Source organism: Zingiber officinale, chromosome 6B (genome assembly GCF_018446385.1).
Source record: "Zingiber officinale cultivar Zhangliang chromosome 6B, Zo_v1.1, whole genome shotgun sequence".
Taxonomy (NCBI): domain Eukaryota; kingdom Viridiplantae; phylum Streptophyta; class Magnoliopsida; order Zingiberales; family Zingiberaceae; genus Zingiber; species Zingiber officinale.
The window spans coordinates 48,937,871-48,946,997 of NC_055996.1; the positions used below are offsets into that span (position 1 = coordinate 48,937,871).

Here is a 9,127-nt window from a genome sequence, read left to right on the forward strand (position 1 = left end):
AAAGTTTAAGTCTGTGGGGGTGTCGAACCTGATTTTTCCTGATTTTTCTTTATGCATTCTAGTTTTCAATTTTTGCTTGTTTGTGCATATTTAGTTTTGTTTTTGCATTTTATTTCGATTGTCTTGCTTTGATTGCTTGAGTTTTGATAGTCACTTAACTATCTTATGAAAATTTTGTGGCATACATCTTGAGAATATCAAAACTTCACTTATATGCTTTCTTGTCTTCAAGATTAAATGTTAACACGTTTATTATCTAGATTCATGATGTTTTAAGTGATGCTAGTAGTATGCTTAATGTATCTCTTTTCTCTATCTTGGGTAGCATGACATAAGCTAAGTATCTTATGGAGATGAGTTTTAATTTTGGCTTGACCTTAAGGATCTTATCTTCATTGCACCTATATTTGATGCTTGAATGGTTGATTTCATTGAAATAGTCATGATTCATCTTGTTTGTTTAGTACTTGGTTTCCATGGTGATTTCTCAAACTTCATTTTGGTTACTGGATGAGCCTCAACTCTTGTAAGCTCATTTGGAAAAATCAAAATATACCAACATTTGTGCTAAAAGTACATTTGTGAATAAGATTTACACAATGCAAATACTTATGAGAAAAAAAATATGAAAAAAGAAGAAAAAAAAGTGAATAAGGGATATAAAAAATAGTTGTCGTGAGTGGAATCTAGTAAGTCACCCCTTTGAGACCGAGTTAGGTTACTGGGGAAATGACTGCTTAGTTTCTCTTGAGATTGAGCACGCCTTTGAGACCTTGGTTGATTGAGAAATATGAACCAAGTGTGTGGCAAGTAAGTGTCTATCACTGGTTAATTGTCTATCACTGAAAACATTAGGAATTCAAACTTGATGACGACTTGACTAGGACATAGATTGAAACTTGAAGAGTTTTGAGTTATTTTATTTGCATTGTGCACAGGGTACTTATGCTTGAGCTATACTTAACTTGTTTCCATGATCATACTTGTTAATGAAACTTTTTGATAGAGTTAGGAGAATGCATTAGGGATATGAGAGTATTGTAGAACATATGAATTTAGATTGCAGCATTTTGCTTGAGGACAAGCAAAGGTTTAAGTCTGGGGATGTGATGTGCGTAGATTGTATACACTCGTTTAGCATATTTTGACGCACATTCGCATACTTTGTACATGCTTTGTCTACGTATTTTCATACTTCCTGCTTTCCTTTTAGCATATTTACTCTTTCTGTTCGGAGATCTGCTTTTGTGCATTTTCTGTACAAAAGAGTCGAATTTGGTGAAGGTTTCGTGTTCAAGGCCAAATCTGCAAGCGAAGCAAAGGAGGAAGGCACCATTCTTGTACCTCACACGACCCTGTCATGGGGGTTGCCCAGGCCGTGTGGAGATCCTTGGCCATGTAGCTGCAGCACGAAAGGAAGATGACTTGGCCGTGTGAACCTCACACGGTTGTCCCAAGATATGAAGCCAAATTGAGACAGGCCGTATACACCACATGGCCATGTAAAATTTCCAGAGACCAGGGAGGCCCTGGTCGTGTACACCACACGGTCATGCAGGGTTTCTAATGAGCAAGAAGGCTTTAGCCGTGTACACCACATGGCCGTGCCAGGTTTTCAGAGGCGGAGGCAGTGCAGGCCGTGTAGATCTACACGGCCGTGCAAGGGGAGCATTGGAAAAAGCAAGCCATGGCCGTGTCTCACACACGACCGTGCGAGACATGCAGAGAGGGAAGTGAACCAGGCCGTGTCCCACACACGGCCGGGTCCTAGGTGTTGGGGTTGCAAGGTTGCAAACATAGTCCCATATTGGAAACACATGGGAAGATCATGGGCTTATAAGAGAAAAGATATCTCCATTGGCATGAGGCCTTTTGGGTAGAGCCCAAGAGCAAAGCCATGAGGGTCTAGGCCCAAAGTGGACAATATCATGCTATTGTGGAGATATCTAAATTCTTTTCGATCCAACAATTGGTATCAGAGCCCGGACTGCCAGAAGGTTTAACCGCCGACTGTGCACAAGAGCTATGGTCTGATTGAGCCATGTGGGTACAATATTGACCTCGAACAAAGAAAGTGGGGGCTCCAATATTCGGATCAAGAGGACCAGACACTAGGCATGAAGTCCTAGTTGCGACTAGGCAAGGAAGTCAAAGTAGGTCGGGTGGACCGAGGGGCAGGAAGACCTGGTGGGTCGAGGATCGGACGTGGGAAGCCTATGGTCTTTTGTTTGAGGGGGGGATTGTTGGGGTTGCAAGGTTGCAAACATAGTCCCATATTGAAAACACATGGGAAGATCATGGGCTTATAAGAGAAAAGATATCTCCATTGGCATGAGGCCTTTTGGGTAGAGCCCAAGAGCAAAGCCATGAGGGTCTAGGCCCAAAGTGGACAATATCATGCTATTGTGGAGATATCTAAATTCTTTTCGATCCAACACTAGGGTCGTGTGGCGCTCGAATTTCCCCCTCTATATAAAGGTTTCTTCTTTATTTCAAAGGGAATCTTCTCCCTTTTGGGGGGGGGGGGGGGGGGAACAAGATTTGGGACGTTCCTTACCATTCTTGGAGGGATTTCCGACGATCCTAAGGGTGGTTCTTCACCTAATCGACTCCGGGAAAGCAAGGATTGGATCCGAAGATGTTCTTCTTTGTAGATAAGTTTTCTTTCTCTCTTTTCTTAGATTTGAGGGATAAGAATGCTTGTAATCTTCTTTTCTTGGGGTTTCTTTCCTTGTTTTATGGAGTAGATTTCTTGTTCTAGGACGGAGGGAGTAATTGTAAGGATGATTTGATGTAAAACTCTTGTGGATGTGCCAATTTCCTATTTCTATGATTTTTCCCTGTTTGTATCTATTCTTTCATGTGTGTATTATTGTAATTAGGACTTAATTACCATGCTTGATTGAATGTTTGGTTATCTTGTGGATCTTGTAGAGGTAATTCCTCATTCAATTTTCTGAGGGACGTTCGTGACAGGAACATGCCCGTGTAAGGACGTTTGAGGGGTAATCTTGAAGGGGAAATTAGGTATTTCAAGAGGGTAGGATAGATTGTATGTGTTTATATATTATATCTCAATGCGGTTGAGGAGTAATGGATTCTATGTTGATTTTTCGAGGGACGCACGTGACAGACAAGCCCGTGTAAGGACAACATAGATTCATTCCTAATTGATCACATTTAGGACAACAAGATTTGGGACGTTCCTTACCATTCTTGGAGGGATTTCCGACGATCCTAAGGGTGGTTCTTCACCTAATCGACTCCGGGAAAGCAAGGATTGGATCCGAAGATGTTCTTCTTTGTAGATAAGTTTTCTTTCTCTCTTTTCTTAGATTTGAGGGATAAGAATGCTTGTAATCTTCTTTTCTTGGGGTTTCTTTCCTTGTTTTATGGAGTAGATTTCTTGTTCTAGGATGGAGGGAGTAATTGTAAGGATGATTTGATGTAAAACTCTTGTGGATGTGCCAATTTCCTATTTCTATGATTTTGCCCTATTTGTATCTATTCTTTCATGTGTGTATTATTGTAATTAGGACTTAATTACCATGCCTGATTGAATGTTTGGTTATCTTGTGGATCTTGTAGAGGTAATTCCTCATTCAATTTTCTGAGGGACGTTCGTGACAGGAACATGCCCGTGTAAGGACGTTTGAGGGGTAATCTTGAAGGGGAAATTAGGTATTTCAAGAGGGTAGGATAGATTGTATGTGTTTATATATTATATCTCAATGCGGTTGAGGAGTGATGGATTCTATGTTGATTTTTCGAGGGACGCACGTGATAGACAAGCCCGTGTAAGGACAACATAGATTCATTCCTAATTGATCACATTTAGGTATAGATTTCAATCCTTGGCCGATTGTCTATTGCAAGAGAGAACCGGAAACCTTCTACAAATGATGGATAATTGAGGAATAAGATTTGGTAGATTATTTACATTGAACAATCCTTACAAAGAAACCAAAACTCCTAGAAAATACCCTTTATCGTCACCCTTATTCTTGTTTCTTATTCTTTCATTTCTTTGTTTACATTTCATAGTCATACTTAGCTTTTGAAAACCAATTGATTAATTGTTTAGCTAATTCGCATTGAGACATCTTTAGTGCTTATTCCAGTCCCTGTGGATATATTTTATTATTACTTACGACATTTCCGTACACTTGCGGAGGTCAACAAGTTTTTGGCGCCGTTGTCGGGGACTGCGCTATAACATTAGAGATTATCAATTGAGTTAGACTAAACATAACTTTTCTTTTCGTTTCATTTGCATAGTTGAATCTAATTGTTAGAATTCTGTTTTCATAGGTTTTTCCTTTCTTGTATAACATTCTTGTCAATTCTTTTTGTTGTAATTCTAATTCTGTATTTTTGATTCTAACATTTTTTGTCTTACTTTTCTTTGTTTTCTTTGGATTTAGTTTCTTTCTTCTTTTTCTTTTGTAAACATATCTTGCAATCTTGTTCTTGGCATATGAATTATTCTAGATATTTTTTTTATTTCTTTTGTCTTTTCTTTCTTGTTTTCATTATGCACTTTCTTTCTTGCAATTTGAATTCTTCATTTCCTTTCTTACTTTTCATATTGCATTTTATTTCTTGTTTTTGATTCTTGAATATCCATGAGCACTAACATGTCAAGCAAGCCCATGAGAAATTTTTCTACACCTTTTTATGCAAAATTTTTGTCTCCCATTGTGCAACCTCAAATTGAAGCAGAAAGTTTCCAACTAGACCCAGAGTTAATTTTCATGATACAAGGTCACAAATTTGGAGGGGAAGTATCAGAAAGTCCTTATCTGCATCTTGAAACATTTTTAGAGATTTGTGATATGGTGAAATGTGAAGGAGTGTCAGCAGATGCAGTTAGATTGATGGCATTTCCTTTCAGTATCAAGGATAAAGCAAGGACTTGGTTATATTCTCTCCATCCTCAAAGTATCACAAGTTGGGGGCAATTGGAGAAACAATTTCTGAATCATTTTTTCCCTCCAAGCAGAATAGTGTATATGAGGAATTGCATAACAAATTTTGCTCAGGCATATGGAGAATCATTATTTGAAGCATGAGATAGATTCAAGAGTCTTCTAAGACAGTGGCCTCATCATGGTTTTGAAAAATGATTGATCCTGCACATATTCTATGGGGGAATTTCTTTCTCAAAACAAGAGTTTATTGGATTCATCAGCTGGAGGTTCTTTTATGGACAAAAGTGTAGATGAAGCATATATGTTAATTGATCAAGTGACATTGAACCTCCATGAATGGTCAAACATAAGTTGGATAAAATCTCCCTCAAACATTTAAGAAGTGCAAGGCATAAATGCTATAGAGCTTGTCAAATAAATTGTAACTCAACCATCTATGAGTTTTGAAAATCACAATTCACAGAATGGGAAGTTCAAACATTTAGGGGCAAAGATTGAAAGTATTATTTCAAATTGGTTTAAAGAAGATCCCCCTCCTTCGCAGACAAGATCTAGTGAAAAGTGTGATGATGTTGGGTTGAGAATTGGAAAAAATCATGAAGAACTTATGAAGAAGGACATGTTTAGAATTGAGGAGAAGAACAATAGAAGACCACATGAACTCAGTTCTATTATTCCAGGAGGTTCCCAAATGTCACAAGTACCTTTCCCTCAATGATTGATCATACCAACACAAGATAAGCAAGTTGAATCTTCACCACAAGCTAAAAGGGAATATGGGAAATTAGAAGTACCTTTCCCAAGACCTTCACTAAGGGTTCCTTTTCCACAAAGGTTAGTGGGGGTCAATGAGAAGAATGACTTTAAAAAATTCTGTGACGTTGGTAAGGTTGAGTGCAGATTTTTGAAGGTATATGAAGATGAAGACTCTTCAGATGAGGATTTTATTGATAATGCAGTGGTGAATACGTTTTTAGATCTACCTCCAAATTTTATGGGGTGTTATAGTGACATTGAACTTTCAGATGATAAATGTGATGTGGTAGATCAACTTAAAACTGCAAGTGAAGTTATTGATCATCTTGTTATTGATTCTCCTATTGAGGATATAGATGTTGGTTTATTTTTTGATATATGTGTTGATGATGATGTTTTGGAAGAATGTGTAGGGAGCTGTGTTGTGGAAGCAGCATCTCAAGAATCACCTCCTTTGTCCACACAATCCTTAGATGTTGTAAGAGTTGCAAGGATTGAGCATGTTGTGGACCAATGTATAGGGACTCATGTAAATATAGCAGAGTCTCAAGAATCACCATCATTGATATCATCAACACCTGAGCTAGAGCTAGATCCATCATTTGATTCAGAGGAAGTCATATCTACATGTTTACAAATTTCAGATATTTCTTAGCAAAGTAAGGTTAGTATTTCTTGTGATCTTTTGGAAAATTTTATAGAGGTACCTATCATTGACTTTGTTGGATGTGATTCAGTTTTTATTTCTTATTCTACTTATCTTAATATGGTTATGGCTCTATCTTATCTAATATGTTTGTGGGAGATTTGTACTTTCTTTGCATGTGCAGATTTCACTTGGGCTAATGATTGGAAGCTCAATCTGAACCGTCTTCGACCACCTGAAAAAACTTTTAAGAAGACGAAGATGGAGAGAGTTATACTTTACTTTGTAGCTCCATTGATGAAAGCTCTATCCATAATAAGAACCCCTGGTAGGAGGGTTCTAAAATATTTTACCCCTTCAAGAGCGACATTTAGATGAATCTAATGAGGTGGTTGAGCTAATGACCTTAAACAAGTGCTTCTTGGGAGGCAACCCAAGAGTTCTTTTTAGTTAGTTTCATTCCATGTATCTATTTTTCATTAGTAGTGTTTTTACTTTGTTTTTGCTTTGTTTTTAGGTTGAAATTTTGCTTCCATGAGTTGGCCATGATTTCTTCATGGGAATAGAAGTATTGGAGAAGCAAGAAAGGAGAAGAATCATCAATTGGAGCAAAACAGGGCATGGTCGTGTGTTGTACACGGCCAGGCATATGTTACAGAAAAGGGAGATGATTGGGCCATGTCTACATGACACGACCGTGTGCAGTCTCCAGAGAAGAAAAAGTGCATGGACGTTTCCCAGACACAACCGTGTGAAGAATCCAGAGGAGGAGAGCTTCTTGGCCGTGTCTTACACACGGCCGTGTGAAGAAAATAGTGTAGAAGCATGCACTGGCCGTGCCATCCGACATGGCCGTGTGCTGATTCCAGAGAAGGAAGCTGGTGAGGCCGTGTCTCACACACGACCGTGCAAGGATAGCCGACGAGGAGAAGGATATGGCCGTGTCAATTGGCATGTCCGTGTGACTCAACCCGAGAGAGAGAAGGCAGGGGCTGTGTAGATCTACACGACCCGTGTGGAGAAATCTGGTCAGGTCGTGTCTCCTATACATGGCCAGATTCAAGCCGTGTCCCCCACACACCCTCCTCATCTCAACACCCTTTTCTCTCCAAAACTACCTTCTTCTTCAACCTTCTCTCCAAATCTTCTCAGATCTAGGTCTACAACTCTTTCTTTTCCACAAACTTCATCTAGATCTAGATTTTTCTCTTCTCCTAGACTCAAAGATCTCCACTTTCATAACCCTACGATCTATTTCTTCAAGATCTAGCTTCTCCAATCACAAACAATATCCTTCCCTACTCTAACTTGACAAAATGTCCAACCTTTTGAAGAGACTTTACAAGGGAGGTGGTGGATCTAGTGGTGGAGACAAAGAGAAGGAGCCAACCAAAGACAGAGGGAAACAACCGATGAAGGGCAAAGGAAAGAGGACCTCATGCGACGAAGGTAATGTCACCGAATTCAATATCATGTTTTGAAATGATGATCAAATAACTAGATTTGCAATTCTTGTCAATAGAAAGATCGTGTGTACTAGGTATACAGACCCAACTATTTTAGATATGATGGGAATTAGGGATGATATAGATTGGATGATTGAGTTCTTGGATTGGAGTGATATGTTGTACACACATCTACCTACTTATCCTCACCTTGTTTTGGAGTTTCTAAGTTCACTAGATGTCAATTTTGCCAATGAGGATGATTATGTTGGCAAGATAACCTTTAGATTAATGAATCAAAAATTTCAATGAACATTTAGTGACTTCAACACTTGTTTTGGATTGTCTTCCGGTAGCTCTTGGAGGTTTGACTCTAGGTTTAATTGGAACAATTTTTGGAATTCTATCACCGGATTAGATCATCCCTATAAGCCCTCTAGAGCCAAGGCTTCTCACACGCAAAACCCTGTTTTTAGATATCTACATAGAGTTATGAGTAAAACTATTTTTGGTAGAGGGGAAAGTGATGGAGTCGTTAAGAAAGTAGAACTTTATTCTCTATGGGCTATGTTACTTAAGGTTGATTTTGATTCCGGCTTCCATTTTTTGCAAACCTTACTGAGAGCTGCGAGGGCATCTTCGGGATCAATAATTCTTGGTGGTTTGATTAGTCAAGTAACCATTAACTTGGAACTTGGTTTAGATGGGTTGGAAGTTATACATGGCAATGATATGATCGACATGGATGCGTGTCTTGCTATGAAAATGATTGTTCGAGATGGGAATGATTTTGCATTTCCTAGGAGGAATGGTTTTCCTTTACCTCTTCCTTGTCATTTTCGAACATTAGTTCGCAACCTAGCTAATTAGGTAATCGTTGATTTAGACCACGAATATGTCCCTTCCATATCCGGAGACACAGAGCCACAATTTGAGCCTGATCATCTGGACACCCGCAACCTTCCAGTCATCTGGATCCAGCTAGGCATTCTTTTGCCTATGGTACAGGTCTCTCTAGATTTGACTTTTCTGATTTTCTTACTTCTCTAGAATCACTTCATCAGAAGCAAGATGCCCAACGAGAAATGTTGGAGGGTCGCTTCTCTTTACCAAATGACCAGTTTAGAGAGGTACAAAATCACTTTCAGTTCACGAGGAATTTCCAAGGTCAAGTGGCTGAATTTGTCCAGGATTATGATACAGATCAAGTTACAATGAGAGATTTTATGAAAAGCATGAGTGTCACTAGCCAACAAGTAGATGCTTTGTTTGAGTATCATATAATCCTGAGTGAAACTACAGGTTTTCCTAGTTTTCCCATTGCCCAACCATGTCGTAGGCATCCTTTT

General features: G+C 39.0%; 1 non-coding gene across 1 annotated transcript; it reads right to left on the minus strand.

Annotated features, from left to right (window-relative positions):
- Positions 1–5,010: 5,010 nt before the first annotated feature.
- LOC121993319 lies at positions 5,011–5,116 on the minus strand. Its single transcript, XR_006115180.1, has one exon. It is a non-coding gene; the product is annotated as a small nucleolar RNA R71 (small nucleolar RNA).
- Positions 5,117–9,127: the final 4,011 nt, after the last annotated feature.